The following is an 18,786-nucleotide window of genomic DNA, read 5'->3' as shown; positions in this document are numbered from 1 at the left end:
AGTGATACACCCTACCAACTTCTCAGAAAGGCCAGCTTTAAGCTGTACTGGGTAGCTGAGTAAGTAGCATCCAGTGTTTAAAGACTGGAGAGCACGGGAGAAAGTTGAGAAAGCAGCACACACTTCAAAGCCCACTTATAAGCACACGATGTTATGAATATAAAAATAAAGGATACAAACAAAAAAGGTAATTCAGAATTTTCAGAAAGAGCGTTTGGGAATATTGAATGCATAAGGAAACTGTGCTTGGGTCCAACCACTCTTTCCAGCTTCTCAAAGCGTTCCCTGGCATTGCAAATGTTGATCAGGGTGGCAGCAAAAGGGATTGACGGATCTGACGTGACCACCATCACCTACGTGTTTGAGGTGAATATGTCTATGAAAGCTGCGAAGTGGGAATTCCTACCTTGCATGCTCTAGAAAGAAGCGGCCAATTTACTGCAGCTCAGCTTGAACTGCTTGATGATGTTGCTGATCTCAAACCGGTGGTCGTTCTGCTCTTTGCACCGGTAGTGGGAAATAACCAAGAACGTAGCTCTTTAGAACAGCAGAACTTCATCGGCCTCGATGATTTGGGCAAAATTCCTGAGGTTCATCTCCAGCTGCTGAACTTTGGGAATCAGCTGGTAAATGATGCTGGACCAGGCTTTGTAGAACGTCTCATCCCAGATGTGTGTTCGAAAACAAGCACCCTCCAACAAGTAGAGACAGATGCCTCAGGCCCTCTCGCTCTTTAAAAATCAAGTCATGCTGATGCTCCTGAACCAGATCCATTTTGTGCACTAAGCAGAAGATTTTGGCATCAGGAGAGTTCTGGAGGATGGCCTCCAGACACGACTGGTAATAATGCATGTCCTTTTCCAGTTCGCAGCTCTCCATGTCAAACACATAAATCAAAACCTCTATGTTACGGAAGATGTTGTCTTGCTGGCTGGTGAAGTAATTTTCTAGGAAGGTATGCTGACCGCCACAGTCCCACAGGTTCAGCCCCAGGTTCCCCAGGAATCGGACGTGGGAGTGCTCCACGTCAATGGTGGCCCCCAGGCGCTGGGTGTCCTGAGCAATATAATTGGCGAAGATAATCGACCTCATGCTGGTCTTCCCCGACCCGCTCTTCCCAATCAGTGGCACCTTTTTCTTCGAGGCTGTATTTGGCATCATCCGCCGGGACTGCTGTGGATTGGGCCTGAGGGTGCGGCCTACACGCAGCGCCCAGGAGCCTTGCTCTGTCACCCAGGCTGGAGTGCAGTGACACCATCCTCAGCTCCTTGCAACCTTCGCCTCCCAGGTTCAAGTGCCTCAGCCTCCCAAGTAACTGGGATTACAGCTGCCCACCACCACGCCCAGCTAATTTTTGTATTTTAGTAGAGACAGAGTTTCACCGTGTTGGCCAGGCTGGTCTTGAACTCCTGCCCTCAAGTGATCTGCCCACCTCAGCCTCCCCAAGTGCTGGGATTACAAGCGGGAGCCACCACACACGGCCTAAAATTGGAGATCTATTCTTTCAGTATTCAACTGGGAAACAAGTCACATCATTGGTGAACTACTTCTGTCTGACTCTAATAGAAGTATCAACCAACATATATGTTACAACTACAATCAGAATGCTCATTGTACAACATTCACTAGCATATCAGTGTATCTACCCATTATGTCGGTCTACCCTGCTTATCACCGTATGGAAATCTCAGGCTGTGTTTCACATTTAGTTGCAAACACAGTGCTGTTGGCACAACCTGGCATCCAGACTTTCCCTCCTCCCACGATCTGTCACTGAGCTCCATAGCGATGTTTACTGCCTAGACTCAGAAGCTTGACATGCTGGCTGGGCCCTGTGGCTCATGCCGATAATCCCAGCACTTTGGGAAGCTGAGGCGGGTGGATCGCCTGAGATCAAGAGCTCGAGACCAGCCTGGCCAACATGATGAAACCCTGTCTTTACTAAAAATACAAAATTAGCCGAAGGTGGTGGTGCGTTCCTGTAATCCTAGCTACTCTGGAGGCTGAGGCAGAAGAATCATTTGGACCCGGGAGGTGGAGGTTGCAGTGAGCCGAGATCACATTATTGCACTCCACCATGCGCAAAAAGTGAAACTCCTTCTCTAAAAAAAGAAAAAAAAAAAAAAAGAAGCTCAAAGCTTGGCACGCTCTGAGGTCATGAGCTCCAAGTTCTAGCTGCTGCCTTTACAAGGTGCTTGTAAGGGTTATTGTCGAGTTTAGAATGAGGAAACTGAGACCAGCATAAGAAAATTAAATGCCAATTTATTTAACTCCCAGGCGAGGTTCCATGGTCCCGGGGAAAGGGGCCAGGGAAGTCGCGCTTGACTTCCCAGGGCGTGGGGTTTTATAGGGAGTGGAGGCGATTGATTGGTTATTGGGGAAACAAAGTGAAGGCAATTTCATTGGTTATAGAGAGACAGGATGCAGACGGGGTGGGCTGCTATTGGTAGGAGGGCGGGACTACCGGTAGGTGGGTCAGCCGGGGACGTATGGGGCAGACTGCTATTGGGCAAGTTTTGGCGGGGTCTTCCAGCTGCGGGCTGGGTGCTGAGTGCATAGTTTGGTGCCAAGTGTATACTTGGGTGTGGTATGCAGAGGTGGGTGTGGGGAAGCCATGTGGCGAGGCCAGATGCTGAGTAATGAGCCCGGAATGATGACGTAGTTATCAGGCGTGGAGAGGGATGGGTGTGTCCATTTAGCTCCCGGTGAGGCAACCTTTACATTCCGACCTTTTTGATGATATAGGACGCTGCTTCTTTCTGGCTACTTCCTGCTGAACAGGGGCGGAGTGGGGAGGTCAGTTGGCCGGTGCCTCGGTTGGGAGTTGGACATAGGGGTGAAGTAGCATCTGGTTTACGGCCACCCTGGAAATTTCCCTTATGTGAGCTTGTAAAAACCTGAGGAAAAAAGAGGCTAGCATTAGCAAGAGACAAACAATGATAATGGGGATGATAATGGGAGCTAGCCAGGTAAGTAGTATGGGGGATTGCCACCAGTTAAGAGGCGAGACTGATGCATTTTGGTTTTTGCGGAGGTCTTGGAGGCGATAGAGAGTGTTGACATTTTCTTCTACAAGGCCTCTTTCATTGATGTAGCAGCACTGCTCCTGGGCCAGCGACATGATTTGTCACTGGAGGGAGGCCAGGGAGGCAGCTGATGCCTCAATAGCCACACGGAGCTTGTCCTGTAATTGAGTGGCCGAAGTGACTCTGTAGCCTAGGGCGCCGCTTCCTAGTCTGGCCGCTGCTAGAGAGGATGCCAGAGAGAGACCAATGACTATTGGGAGGAAGACTGCTCGTTTGTTTTGGTAATTAGGGGAAGGTGGAAGGAGGGATAGGTGTTTGGCCCATCCATATACTTCTAACTGCGGGACTAAGGTGACAGGCACACAAGGGAAAGGGAAGGAGGCTCTGAAGGGTTAGGGGGCGACGGGATAGGGCCACGGGTGAGGCGGAGGTGAGTGGTGCCCAGGGGTTCAGATGTTTAGTGATTATTTTGGGGGGCCGGTTTGAGGCATGACACATGGTACCACTGAGTGTGACCTAGGAGTTTGGCTGCTGTGGGGGTGGTTAGGATAATAATGTGGGATCCCGACCACCTGGGTTGCAAGTATCCTGGTTTGAGTTCTCGGAGGAGAACGCTGTTGCCCAGTTGGGGAGGCGCCGCTGGGTGGGAGTCCTCTGGTCCTGGAACAACGGGGAGGGAGCAGTCCGCATGCTCCCTTAACAGGTGGCGGAGGTGGGAGAGGAAGGGAAGGTAGGAAGCCAGTGGAGGGGGGTTTACAGGGAGGTTGTGAGAAACCAGGAAAGGCTGGCTGTACAGCAATTTGCATGGGCTAAGGCCCATTGGCCCCCATGGGGTGGCCCAGACCCAGGCCAGAGCAGGAGGTCAGAATGTGGGCCAAGAGAGTTTTATCTCGATGGTTAAGTTTGGCCAAATGGTCTTTAAGGATGCCGTGAGCCTGTTCAACTTTACCTGACGACTAAGGGTGATAGGGGATGTGCAGTTTCCAGGAGATGTTGAGAGACTTGGCGACCAGCTGGACCACCTGGGCTATAAATGCTGGACCATTGTCTGACTAGATGGTTGCAGGCAAGCCGAAACGAGGGATGATTTCTTGAGTAAAGAGGGAGGCCACCGTGTCTGCCATCTCCCAGGAGGTGGGGAAGGCTTCAATCCAACCTGAAAAGGTATCTACAAAAGTTAGGAGGTAGTGGAGATTTGAGTGGGCATATGAGTGAAGTCAATTTGCCAGTCTTGGGCCAGTAGGTTGCCACGCATTTGGTGAGCAGGAAACTGTGGCCTTAAGTCTCCCTGAGGCGAGACCTTAGAGCAAGTAATGCATGCCTTGTGTACCTGCTCAATTGTTTGTTGCAGACCTGGCGAGAAAAAGAGGGGCTGTACAAAGCGGTGTAACGCCTTAGGCCCTATATGTAAGGATTGGTGGATTTCGGCAATAATTTTAGGGGCCTGTTCCTGGGGAAGGGCGATTCTGTTATTTAGGAAGATCTAGCCCTGATTAGATTCTGTTCCCCCCTTTAGTATAAGGGCCTGTTTTTCTGATGGTGAGTACACAGGCTGTGTGGCCGTGGTAAGGAAGAGAACAGGGGTAGGGGTTAACTTGGCATTAAAGATTTTGCTGCTGTATCTGCCCGTGCATTGCCCCAGAGACGGCATCATGCTGGACCCGGTGTCCTCGGCAGTGTATGACTGCAACTTCCATGGGCAATGATAAGGCCTGTAAAAGGTTGGAGATCTGTGTAGCATTGATTATGGGGGTCGGGGCGAGGAGTTAAGACAGGGCATGGCGTCGGTTAGGAGTGGCAGTAGGAGGTGGGCAGAAGATGGGCTTGAGTGTGGGGTGCTAGTGAGTTGGAGAGTGGCCCCCACAGTCTGGAAAATGTCTTGTCCTAAAAGGGGAACTGGGCACGAGGGTATGATTAAAAAGGAGTGGGAAAAGAGGTGTCCCTCGAGGACACAGGCTAAAGGGTGGATTTGATTAGGACAGGAAGGCTTACCATTAATTCCCATGACTGAAACCTGGGAAGGTACGCTAGGTCCTGAGTAGGAAGGCTACTCAGGATAGGTAGCCTCCATGTCCACTTAAGAAGGAAATGGACTTACCTGCTACCTGCAGCGTTACCATGGGCTCGGCTAGGGTGATGGGGGTCCTCGAGTCCGGGCCTTGTCAATCGTCCAGCAAGCCAAGAAGTTCCAGTGACGGGACTACCTCCTGCGGACTGGCCTGCCCTCCACACAGAGGTGTGGGAGGTGAGACTGTAGTCCGGGATGGGCAATCACCGTGCCAACGTCCAAGCTGCTTGCAGTCCGGGCAGGGCTTGGTAGGTGGTTGGGGACATGGACACTGACGTGTCCAGTGTCCTTTCCGACCACATTTGAAACAGCATCCAGGCGGAACGCCTCTGGAGTTTTTGGCCAGTTTCGATGGACCGCCTCCACCAGGCGCCTGGTGGGCTGCCGGCCTCAGGGCTGCCACAAGAGCTTGGGTTTGGAGGCTTACCTTTTGCTATAGACGGGCCTGGCAGGTGGCCTCAGCCTTTTCCTCTTGGCCATTAAAAACTTTAAATGCTCTGTTTACCAGGTCTCATATGGGAGTTTGGGGGCTCTGCACAGCCTTTTTAAGTTTCTTTATAATGTTAGCTACTGACTGAGAGATGAAATGGGTGGCTAGAACTGTAGCTCCTGCTAAAGAGGCGGGATCCAGCCGGGTATGGTGGATCATAGCATTAGTTAGTTGATCGAGAAAGGCGGTGGGGTTTTCAGTAGGGCCCTGAGTTATCTCCCTCAGCTTATCATAATTAACTACTTTTTGAGCCTCACTTTGCATGCCCGCCAGGAGGCATTGTAGCATTTGGTCTCTGCAGCGGTGGCCATCTTGACCAGTTTGACAGTTCCAATTAGGGTTGGCCTCGGGGACAGCTGCTGACCTACAGGCATTTGATTGTTTGTGAGATGTACCTGATCAGCATGTGCTGGGACCTCCATAAGGATGAGGTTATGCTTATCTAAAGTAAGGGTGGAGGACAGAATTACATAGGTGTTATGCTAGGTGAGGTCGTAAGCCTGGGTGAGGTAGCAGAATTATTTTGTGTAAACTGTAGGATTGGTGGAGAATAACCCTAGGCGTTTCTCGATGGCTGACAGATTAGAGAGGGAGAAGGGAACATGCACTCAAACAACGCCTTCCGCTCTGGCGACCTCGTGAAGAGGGCAAAGGAGGGAGATTTTGTTAGGAGCACAGTGAGAGCGAGTGTGAGCACTAACAGGAGAGGCTAGGTTGGGACCAGGAAGAGGAGGAGCTGGAGGGGGTTGAGGTTCCACATAGGGTGGAGGATTAGTGGGTCAAGCGGGTGGAGAGGTCTTCGGAGGGTCAGGGTCGGAATAGGAGGAAGATGGTGGAGGGGCCAAGGGCAAAAGGAATTAGTGGGTCGGGCGGGTGCGAAGATACCAGAAATCCTGAACGTAGGGGACCTCCGACCATTTACCATTTCTTTAACAGAAATTGTCCAAATTGGTTAGAATGCCAAGATTGAAAGTTCCCTCCGGCGGCCACTTGGACCTGTTGTCCAGAGGATACTGGGGCCAGGCCACGGTGGAGAGGAAAAGCAGCCTTTTCTTTTTATGGAGAGGCCCAGCTTGGGTAAATTTTGGACTAGACACCCCAGTGGTGACTTGCAGTCTAGGCAGGACTCCTGATTACCCATAGTTCACTCTCTGTCGTGGGGTAGTTAGGGGTGAGGAAGGGCTATAAAAAGGTATTATATCCAACATGGATAGGAATACTCCTGTCCTGGAGGGGGTGACTGAGAGAACCTACAGGCTACAATGATTATAATAAGAAAGAAAATAGAAAGAGACAGTGCTAGGGCTATTTGCCACATGGCAGAATTAGAGAAAGTGAAAAAGAGACAGGGCCAGGGCTATTTGCCAAGTGGCAGAGTTAGAGGAATTGAGGCCTCAGTAGTAGTAGAAAAGAAGGAAAGAGAACAGAGTTACTTTTAGGGGCATAAATTCAGTAAAGGTTCCCTGCAGCTAGTGGTCTGTTACCCACTGTAGAATATTTCTTACTTCAAGGGAAGCAGCCCTAACCCACTGTATATCAGCTAACAAGAGTCTAACAAAACTGGCGAATTTACAATAAAGACAGAACCACATATAGGATTGACGGACAAAGGATGGGTGCCCCCCAGATGGGAGACCAGTCTGATGCCTTCCCGGCCACGTCCCTGAAGGGATGTTTCAGGGCGTCTTGGCTAAGGTGTACCCATATAACCCCCGGGCCTGGTCACCTCAGAACTTTCAGTCCTGAGGTGAATCACTGTTATGCCTTATGACGTCCCTGTGGGACCATGGGTTGAGGCCCACATAAACCCCATAGCCATTAGGCCATGGGACTACACATAAACTCACTCACTCACTCACTCGGGATTAGGAAGAGAAACTGAAAGTACAGTTACTTAATTAACGGGAGTTTATATGCCAAAGGGCTGATTTGAGATAGACGTTTTAGTAGCATAAGCCAGGGATTTGGTCTTGCTGTTAGGCAGGGTCTGGGTTTACAAACGGGGCTTCTGATTACCCAAATCTTGGCCGCTGCTGCGGAGATGATCGGAAGGCGTCCTGGACTGTACTAACGAACGCCAGAGAGGATTCAGGAAGATGGGGACGTCTCCCTCAGATTCCTGACCCCCAGAAAACCCCTTATGGGGAGAAGACAAGAGTGTAGGGACGTCTCCTCTACGCTCAGGTCCTCAGGATGAGGCCGGGGCCTGGCCCACGGCGAGACAGGAAGGAGTCCCTGACGCGGCCACGATTACGAGCAGGGAGTCCATGAGGCAAGCGGTGGGACAGGCTGTGGGCAACAGAAGTCTTACCCTGTGGCGGAGCAGTCCCCTGGTCCAGCTTCAGGTGGAGGAGTCAGCTTCCCCCAGGAGGGGTCTTACAACTCCTCCCAGTTTCTGGCACCAAATGTAAGGGTTATTGCTGAGTTTAGAATGAGGAAACTGAAACCAGCATAAGAAAATTAAATGCCAATTTATTTAGCTCCCTGGCGAGGTTCCATGGTCCCGGGGAAAGGGGCCAGGGAAGTCGCACTTGACTTCCCAGGGCGTGGGGTTTTATAGGGAGTGGAGGCGATTGATTGGTTATTGGGGAAACAAAGTGAAGGCAATTTCATTGGTTATAGGGATGGACGGGGTGGGTTGCTATTGGTAGGCGGGACTACCGGTAGGTGGGCCGGCCAGGGACGTATGGGGCAGACTGCTATTGGGCAAGTTTTGGCGGGGTCTTGCAGCTGTGGGCTGGGTGCTGAGTGCATAGTTTGGTGCCGAGTGTATACTTGGGTGTGGTATGCAGAGGTGGGTGTGGGGAAGCCATGTGGCAAGGCCAGATGCTGAGTAATGAGCCGGGAATGATGACGTAGTTATCAGTCGCGGAGAGGGATGGGTGTGTCCATTTAGCGACACAACCGGCCTTACAGTACTCCATTTCCACACAGCTCTACTAAAATAGGGAGTGTGGCTTTTCCCAATTTTTGTGTCTATGCCAATAATGTAGTGCTGCCAGTACCTTCATTATTTCTCAGTAGTGTGCAAAACTGGCTCTGTGGTTTTATTGTGCTTTTTCCATTCATATCACAAATCCATGAGGGGCTGCTTTGGAGGAATACCTTCTACCCCACTTTTGCTTTTTTATGTGTTGCACCAACTCACACGTTATGTATTCAACTTTTGTGATGTATTAGCTACATTTCCTTTTTTTTTTTTTTTTTTTTTTTTTTTTTTTGGGAGACAGAGTCTTACTTTGTCTCCAGGCGCCAGGCTGGAGTGCATTGGCACAATCTTGGCTTACTGCAACCTCTGCTTCCTGGGTTCAAGCAATCCTCCTGCCTCAGCCTCCCGAGTATCTGGGACTACAGGTGCGTGCCACCACGCCCAGCTAATTTTTGTATTTTTGGTAGGGATGGGGTTTCACCATGTTGGCCAGGATGGTCTCGATCTCTTGACCTCATGATCCGCCCACCTCAGCCTCCCAAAGTGCTGGGATTACAGGCGTGAACCACCGTGCCTGGCCTATCTACATTTCTTTATAGAATACTTGCTTCAAGAAAGTATGAATTTTTCTGCACATTGCTATATCCCTAGTACCCAGGACAGCACCAGGGATGTGATAGGTACGGGAATAAATGAATGAGGACAGGGTGAAGACACATGCTGTAGTCAAAATCAGCTTGGCCCTTAGATGCTGAGGCATTATTTCTAGACCAAAATTGCTCTTTTCTCTTATGAGAAAGCTTCCCCCTAGAGATTTCCAGATTATTTGTGCCCTTTAAGTTGTCTAAAATGACTACAGTTTTCTGGCTCTTTGTGAATATTACTTAGGTTTGTACAGGTGGAGAGAAAGCTTCCTCTCCACCTGCTGAAGTTTCACTGAAATAGATTAATAGCGAACCAGGAAAGGCATCGAAACAGACCTCTCGAACACCGAACTAGGAAGGAAGGGATGATTTATTCGGCTTGGCCATGAGCAAGGTGGCATAGCTGCCTAATAGCCAAGTAGGAGCTCACAGAGAAAGTCCCTGCCCTTTTAAAGGCTTACAACTCTAGAATTTACATGTAAAAGGGTCTTGGGCCATGGAGTAGGCTGGGGTATGTTGACTTAGATGGGGGTTTGATCTTGTTTAAGTAAAAACAATGCCTTCTAGGAAGATTCCTCCACACCATCCCTGCATAGGAGGGTGAATAAGGTTACTTCTATTGAAATGCAGTGTGGAAGTCAAGGCAGGGATGGTCTTAGATGCTTAAAGGGTGATTAAGGGTCTCCTCCCTCAATAGGAGGAAAAGGCATACAAATGTATGTAAGGTGCATAAACATGGGAACGATTTAAAAATGAGATTCAAAGAAGACCTAGATGGTTGATGCTACCCTCTTCAAAATAGACAGGGAAATATGAGGTATAGTAAATCATGAGGAGTAGTAAATGATTTTCAGTGGAAATGAATGGACCCCAAGAACAATGGCCTGACCTGAGGCTTCTCAGAGCTCTAGGGGAGGTGGCAGGATGATGAGTGGATGAACTTAACTGTGAAAATATTCGAATAGTCTAATAGGTAATCTCCTGGAGCTGCCAACAGAGAAGAGATTAAAAGTCTGGGCGTGGTGCTGACTCCCAGTCTGTTTTCTTCTGTAGTTGTTGATCTTTCCTGATCATTTGATGAGATTTGTAGGAAGCAAGTCTTAAGATAATTGGGTTTCTTTTGGAAAGAAGCTTTCCTAGTCAGATAAGGAAGTCTTAGAATCTCTCCTGGTGCTTTGGGCAAGGAAAAGGTTCAGAGAGACAGGGTGGTTGCGGAAGGTCAGAGACAGATCTTGGTTCTGAGGCTTATTTCTGAGGCCTTTCAGTTTTCTTTATTCAAAGCACTCAGTTTGCCAGAGGCACATATTTGGGGATATGGTTTTTTGTGTCCCAACAGATTTAATCTACTTCTCCTCCCACTGTCTGAAGAAAAATAAAACCGAGGAGTATATGAAATCAAAAGTTTAAAAAAATTCATTTATTTATTTTTAAGACAGTCTTACACTGTTGTCTAGGCTGGATTGCAGTGTTGCGATCTCGGCTCACTGCAACTTCTGCCTACTGGGTTCAAGAGATTCTTCTGCCTCAGCCTCCAGAGTGGCTGGGATTACAGGAACCCACTACTACGGCCAGCTAGTTTTTTTTATTTTTAGTAGAGAAGGGGTTTCACCATGTTGGCCAAGCTGGTCTCGAACTCCTGACCTCGTGATTCGCCTGCCTCAGCCTTCCAAAGTGTTGGGATTACAGGCGTGAGCCACCACACCCAGCCAAAAAAATCATTTTCTTAACATGTCAGACCAGATTTCTTTGCGAGGTGGTTTGGGAAAATTCTTGATAAGACGCTTGCCTAAGAGGAGAATTAGCAAAACCCAAAGCAACTAAGGCATGGGAAGGAGGAAGAAGGGAAAGAGGGTGGTGGGGCAGAGAGAGGAATCAATATGTCATAATCACAAGACTGGACTTGAATCGATTAAAAACAGCCAAAGAAAGTCCCAGGATTGGGATGGCTGAGAACTTTAAGAACAAGAGTCCTTAATTATTCAATGATTTTAGCAGAATATAGTATTGCTGTGGAAACAAACCTGAAATCTATGGATTTATGGGGGCCTGGCCCCCGGGAAAATGCCTTGTTAGCTATGTAACTGAGTATAAAGGTGAAGAGGTTTCTTGCCCCACTGGGCGTCTTTTGTGCAAGTGAGGTAGCTGCACACATTATATACAGATCATCATGATGTGATGAAAGAAAGGAGGGAGGAAGGAGGAAAGAAATGAAAAGAAAGGTGGGAGTCAGGACCCAGCAATCCAGAACCTGGAAATAATTAGGAAAGTGATATTGCCAGCAAAGATGGTGGCTGCTGAAAGCTCAGATTTATAAGAGTCAGATTTGAAATAGAATCTTTCGTTTTATCTCAGTAAGCCTGGTTAAAGAAAGCCTTCTATTTTTTTTCTTACATTTTTTAATATCAGGAAAACAATACATCCTGTTCCCAAGGGGAAACGTTTTGCTCCCAAACAAGATGGGCCACATAGTTACGGGCACCAGTCGTTTCAGGTTTTGTTTCAGGTTTCTATTTGCCTCACCCTCCAAACTGTCCAGCCAGCCTATGAAATGCATGCTTATCATTCCAGAGGCAAGAAATGACAGTCCTTATGGGTACAACATATTACCTGAATTTTTTTCTAATCATATTATCTTCTCAATAGAGTTCTATTTTCACACTCAGTGACTTGATGTCAAAGATTTTCACGTTTCCAGCTTATTGCTTTAGTTGAAGGTGGATGCTGTGATAACAGTAATTATAAAAGCCAAGAACAGAAAAAGGAAAAATAGTCTTTGTTTTTCAACTATTTTTAATGTTGAGTATTTAAAAACAAAAGGAAAAATACATTTTTAAATGTGTATGTTTTTAAAAGAATTTATAAGCATTTTGGGGGGATAAAAGAGAAAAAAAGGGATGGGATAATTGCTACTGAACAGGAAAAAAGGAAAAATGAAGGCAGCAGTGTTCTTGGAGCTGTAAGGTGTTTGTTCAAGCCCTGGTCCTCCCATTTATTTTTTTTTTTTTAGAAAACCATTAGAAGTTTTATCAGGTGGAGTGACCTTGGGAAGAAGAAAACGTCTTCGCATTAAAGAGCCATTTAATGCTAAAATCTTTCCAATTAATCTCATGCATCAAATGGCTCCTGGGAGCTTATCATATGCCAGTTGCTATATTAGGTGCCGGAATTGCAGGGGTGAATAAGACTGACCTGATCCTGTCCTCATAGAGTTCACAACCTGTGCTTCCCTTTTATTAACTTTAAAATGGAAAAAATAATAATTGCCTTCTCATAGTGTTGCTGTGAGGATCAAATGAGAATACCTGTGTAAAAGCAGTCTATAAAGTGTACATGTGAGAGGTTATTATACTTCTCTTTGTCCAAACTCAAGAGGTACTGAGCCAACCCCACATTTGTTAAAATTAAAACAAAATTATTAACTTCAATTGTCAGTGCACAATTGCCTCAGTAGAAAAAAAAAATACCTTCTCTAAAAAAACCTACCAAGGTTTTGTGTAATTCCCATTATGATCAATAGATAATATGACTTGCTTTGAAATTTCTCCTCTATATTTCATTTCCAAGTAGGAATTAAATTTCCTTTCTTGAATTATAGGGTGCCAGAATAAATGGTGGAAGCATTAGGTGAGAACCACAAAATCTAGCTCAGTGTGTCCCCGTAGGTGAACTGCAGACAAAAAAGAAATCCCTATAATTTAAGCAAAGATATCCTAAGACTTAAGATAAATTTTTTTTTATTGGACAACATCAGTATGAGATAGTAAAAAATCTATATCTAAGAATAATTTATTAAAATATTGAAAATAACCATTTATCTTCCCATTCAGAGGATAATTTTAATATTGGATCCAACAGAATCATAGCTTTATGTCCCCTTCTAGTCTCATTTATATACTATGTGTCTTTAAATCAAATTATAGCAGTGATATGTTCATAGATGAAACAATCTTGACAAGCTTAGCTCTGCTAAGTGTTTTATAATTATTCAAAAATTGTGAAGTATTACTTGAGTATTTCTTGTATGTCAAGTTTTACTTGTTGACAAGTCATACGAGTTTTGAAGTAGTGGTGATACCAGTTTAAAGGATATTTGATCCATTCATCTTCTAAATAAATTTTTCATTAACTTTTTAAAAATAAAGGATACCAATAGAGACCTTGCAAGACAATAAAATGAACAAATCTTCTTTTCCACAAGCTGAAATGTTTGTAATTTTTATCCATAAATCAGTACATACATGCATTTCTCTGTTGTGCTTTACCTAAATTTAAAGTAAGCCTAGAACAAAACCACTATACATTACAACTAAAATCAGATGTATATAATCATAATAGGACATACATACAAATATATTATTATACTACGATATAAGGTTAAACTGACTCATTCTTAAATTTATAAGATTAAAGAGTCACAGATTGTAGAAATACAGGAGTTTTTCTGCAGTAAATAATTGCAGATCACTGGACAATCTGAAATGCAAATAACGTGGTCCATGCAAGCACGAAAAATAAATAGCTTACACTAAATTTGGTTTATGCAGTGTTTAAACACAAGTAATGCAGTTTTGTACTTTGTAAGACAAGTATATTTTAGAATCAATTTATAGTGTGACAAAGCTAGTAAAATAGTTTTGGTGGTGATATGATATACTTTGATAGCTTACTTCTATGCAAACATGAATCAAGACCTTCATTTTCTGTCAAAGCAACAAAGAACCTCACCTTGCTGAGAGAGAAATATGAATTCCAAACAATACACTTCTTTTTCCCTGACTACAAAGTCTCAATAGAGACCAAACAATGCACTTCCTAAAGAAAAGACTCAAGGTGAAAAATGGCACCAAGCTTTACGGAAAAGAAGGGAAGTACAATGATATTCCAAGTACTTCCACTGCAGGCTCTAGGTTTTAAAGTAACTCCATAGGTTATGTTCTTCATGTGATACTATATAAATAAATAAATGGTTTATTTATTAAAATACTTACAAGAGACTTGAAATAAATAGTATTCATTATTTTACAAGTTTTGACCTTTTTTAAAATATAAAAGTTGAAAATGTGAAAATTAATATTTTACAGAAATTAAGTACAGAAAGAATAACTTTAAAATTGTATATTTGTTTTTAAAATGATAAACCTAGGCCAGATGTGGTGGCTTATACCTGCAACCCTAACTTTGGGAGGCCAAGGCAGGAGGATTGTTTGAGGCCAGTTTGAGACCAGCCTGGTCAACATTATAAGTCCCTGTCTGTACTGAATAAAAATTTAAAAATAAGCTGGGCATAGTGGCATGCACCTGTAGTCCCAGGCACTGGAGAGGCTAAGGTGGGAAGATCACTTGAGCTTGGGAGGTCAAGGCTGCCGTGAGCCATGATTGCACCATTGCACTTTAGCCTGGGCAACACAGTAAGACACTGTCTCAAAAAAATAAAATCATAAGCCATTTTTTAATTGCTTTCTGACATGACTTTAGAAAGGATAGCAGCTCCTTTTCCATAATACATTACTCATATTCTGCATAAGTGAAATGAAAAATATCATGAAGCATTTGTTTTTTAAACGAAGTTGATGAAGCACATTTTACCTAATAACTAAGTTAAATATAATAAAAAATTGTATAAGGCATGTTTTTGTAAAGAGTAATCATTTCATATTTGGAGCTATATTACTGGTGAGATTTTCTTTAAAGTAGTCTATTAAGATCAACTGTAAAGTATCTGAAAACTACAGTTTCCAAAATAGCTCCTTAAGATTCAAACATAGCCTAAAATTTATGCCTAATATTCACGTCTATTATGCATGTATTCTAGAATCAGAGATGAACAAAAGATCAAGTACTAATTATTTATAGTTCATTAAAATGAACTGGGAAGTTATGTACCAATATTTTTTATTCCTCACTTTTATGGAAGGCCTTGGCTGAATCATAATTAACAAGGCTGTTCAGTCATATACCCCGTTCAATTACTCAAGCCAGGAAGAGACTGAAAATTTATTCAGGCGGTGGGGTTCTCTGATGCCTAGGCTTTTTAAAAAATAATAATACATTGGATAGGGAAGAGATCAAGTTTCAAACCTAGAATAAAAGATATTTGTTTTAATTCACCACAGAGTAGTAATACAATAAGAAATCACTTCTCCTGAGATTTTGTACCTTATACATGTTAGATTGGTTAAAAACGTGATTTTCATGGAGAAAATATGATTTTTTTGTTGTTTTGGTCAGAAAGTATTTAGAAAGATCTCTAAAATGTACCTGTTTACCAGTTGATAAATAAGCAATTCAAAAGCATGATCCCTGAGTTTTAGGACATTTTAGGAGAAAGTATGCAGAAAAGGAAGGGCAAGCACTTCAGAAACAACTACTCCTATTTAGGAAATTGAATGGAGTAGCATGATCACCTAACAGATCATCCAAGAGATGTTGACATAAAAGATGAAAACAGAGTGATGCCTCACATCTGTAATTCTAGTGCTTTGGTAGGCCATGGTGGGGGGACCACTGGAGCCCAGGAGTCCAAGACCAGGCTGAGCAACATAGCAAGACCCCATCTCTATTAAAATAATAATAAAAAGAAATAGAAGGAATATTATTTAGGCTTGAAAACCCTCATTTTAAAGACTTGGGATTTTAGGTGAAGAAGATGGTGCAGGGAGAAATAGACTGAAAATTTTTACTGGTTATATTTTTCTTTTTAGAAGACTTTCTCCTCTAGTGATAAGACAGCTTAGGGATTGAGAACTGAGAAAAGCCCAGAATTTGGAGCAAGTGTAATTATTTCTGTCTCAAAGGTACCTTGCTTTCATCCTTTTCCAAATATTGAGATTGGAGATGGCTCTGCCTGATTGTTTTTTCTGATTTTTTCACAGAAGTTTCCCATGATCTCACACTATTTGGTAATGGGAAAAGCTCAATTAGTGGACCGTCTTAACCACTGGGCCAAAATTTTATGATAAATACTGCAGAAGGCAAATGGGAAAAGAAGGAACAATAGGAGAATTAAGGACAAGAAGAGTTTAAAATATTTGATAGCTCTTTAGCTTGAAAAAGGAAATTAAAATTGTGAAAATAAATTACATTTAATAATATTTGATTTATAACTGCAATTATATATTGATTTTTAGAATGAATGAAAAAATTCCATAGTTTGGGAGTGTAACATTGCAAAACAATGTTTTTTATAGTAAGACATGGCATTCTTAATCCCCATTTTCTTAAGGGCCTCTCTTAATCTTTTGATATTCAAATTATTATCTTTTGAGGCTCCTAACTTGTTATCATAGCTCTGGCTTTTCTCTTTAGCTGTTGAGTGGTTTAATTCTTATTTGTTTCTGATGCTAATAGTTCTCCGTTATCACTTTCAATGACTTTAAGAAAGTTTGCATCTTGTGCAATATTTGCATTTTCACTTTGAATTTGATTTGCATTGTATTTTATATCATAATGTCCAGGTACTGATGCTTTAAGCAATGAGAAGTATAAAGGCTAATGTGAGGCAGAGAGGATTCTGTGTTGTTTGACTGATGACTAATTTTGTAAGTAGCCACTTTTGTATTATGTTTTATAAGTCCAGGAATTTGATTATGTAAACTCAGAAGAAGGTCCACTCTGATCTCTGAATAGTCAAGAATGGCCTGTCTTTCCTAACATCCTGTAAGTGACTAAATTTTTATATGAAAGGAATACAATCTTTTAGAAGTATGTTTTGATTTTACCCCTAAAGGTTTGATCTTCCCTAATTTTGTTGTATGTATATGTAGGGAAAACATAACTATAAATTAAGACAATTTAAAATGTAATTATGAGTTTATAATTATAGGAAACCAGAATATGCCACCTCAAAATATACTCCTTTGACATAGGGATTATTTTGAGCTGACAGCATTTGAGAAGAAGCAGATATAAGAAAAGCTCTCTGCCCTTCCTTAATTTGCCTAAAAGCAAGACATAAATTTACAAAGACAAAGGGGTCCTCTTCCTTTCTCAATCAGGAATGATTAAAGTTGATCACTGTGACAACTTTATAATTCATATATGTATAAATTATACATAACATACACACATATATAAACTTAGTATGTAAAAATTACCTAGTGATTTAAAAGTTCCCAGGGGGAATTGAAAAATTGTATATTACTGTGAGAGGTGCATGAAAAAGAAAGATTATGAAAATCCTGGACCAAAGTAACTGCCATGTCTTTCCTCTAGACACTCTTTATGGATTGCAAACAACCTCTGACTTTTTCTTTTTTTGAGCAGAGGTTTAATAGGTGAATAGAAGAGAAAGAAAAACAGCTTTCTCTCTGGAGGAAGGGGTCTCTGAGCTGAAAAGACCCTTTTGACATTTTACTCTACGTCACTGAAGCTTCCAAATTCATGACCATAAAAATAGCAGCCATCAGATTATGATGGAAAGAACCCTGAATTGTGGATATGGATTCTGGGGTTTCAAATTGGGCTCCCATTCAGAGAAGTCACCATACACATAAATTTAAGTTTCTATTGAATCTTCGCATCTGCTTTGCTCCAACTTAATTTGTCTGCATAAATCAGACAAATTGCAACTTGTTCTTTCTTATGTGATTCTCTCACTTTTGCTTGATTCTGCATTTATTCCTACCCCCAGCCCTTTTACCCTCCTTTCTTCCCAAAGGGAAGAACCTTAACTCCTGCAAGAAAATCAGTAGAGATACAACAAGTCATTGATAGTTTTCCTAAAGTCAACCTACCTTCTTCTTTACCCTAAGCACTTTGCAATTAGCCTTGTTGTACACAGCTGTAACTGATAATAAGATATAATGAATTTGGAGTATTTTCCCTTGCATTTACCATATTTCCTCAATTGTAATTATTTAGTGCCCTTATTATTCATAGGCTCATAGAGTCATAGAATCCTTTCTGCTTTCACTGAAGAAATTATGCAATTAAACTTGCAATTAGACTACCTATCTCTGAGACACTGCCTACCAGGCCCAGAGCCTCTTTTTAAAAGGCACTTTTGTAGGAAGTCCTTTATGGGTAATTAGACCTGATTCTCATTCTGTAACTGTTAAACCAGTCCTGGGTGCCTGCTAATAATGTGATAATCTGAAAAATCAACTGATACAAACATGTTATGGATCACTGGGATGGCTACCTTATAGCTGAGTGCCATCATACAATTTCGTGCTGGGTCTATACAGTAGACCCTGTGTGCCTGTGGGTTCCATGTCTACCAACCATGGGTTGAGTCAAACAACCACAGAGTGAAAATATTCCAAAAAGTTGGCAATAATAATAATACAAACTAAAAAATAATACAGTATAACAACTATTTACATAGCATTTACATTGTATTAGGTAATGTAAGTACTCTAGAGGTGATTCAAAGTATATAGGAGAATGTGTGTAGGTTAGTAGCAAATATCATTTTATATAAGTGACAGCATCTGAGGATTTTGGTGTCCACAGGGGTATACCAAGGGATGATTATATATTTTTTTGTTCCAAGATGATACAATATAAATTCAAGAAATATGAGACAATGGACTATTAACTGATGGTGTTAATAGATGTCAGAAATATATACTCCATAATTTTGACTCATGTCTGAAAACTGAGCTGCTTTATCGCCCCCTCCAGGAAGC

The 18,786-nt window shown here is 43.0% G+C and overlaps 1 pseudogene; it reads right to left on the bottom strand.

The window, feature by feature from the left end:
* Positions 1–1,211, bottom strand: LOC116551839 (annotated as a pseudogene).
* Between the last annotated feature and the right edge of the window lie 17,575 nt (positions 1,212–18,786).

Source organism: Sapajus apella, unplaced genomic scaffold (assembly GCF_009761245.1).
Source record: "Sapajus apella isolate SASKATOON/1434 unplaced genomic scaffold, GSC_monkey_1.0 scaffold10, whole genome shotgun sequence".
NCBI lineage: Eukaryota > Metazoa > Chordata > Mammalia > Primates > Cebidae > Sapajus > Sapajus apella.
The sequence above is the reverse complement of the archived record's forward strand: the minus strand, read 5'-3'. Positions and strand labels throughout refer to the sequence as shown.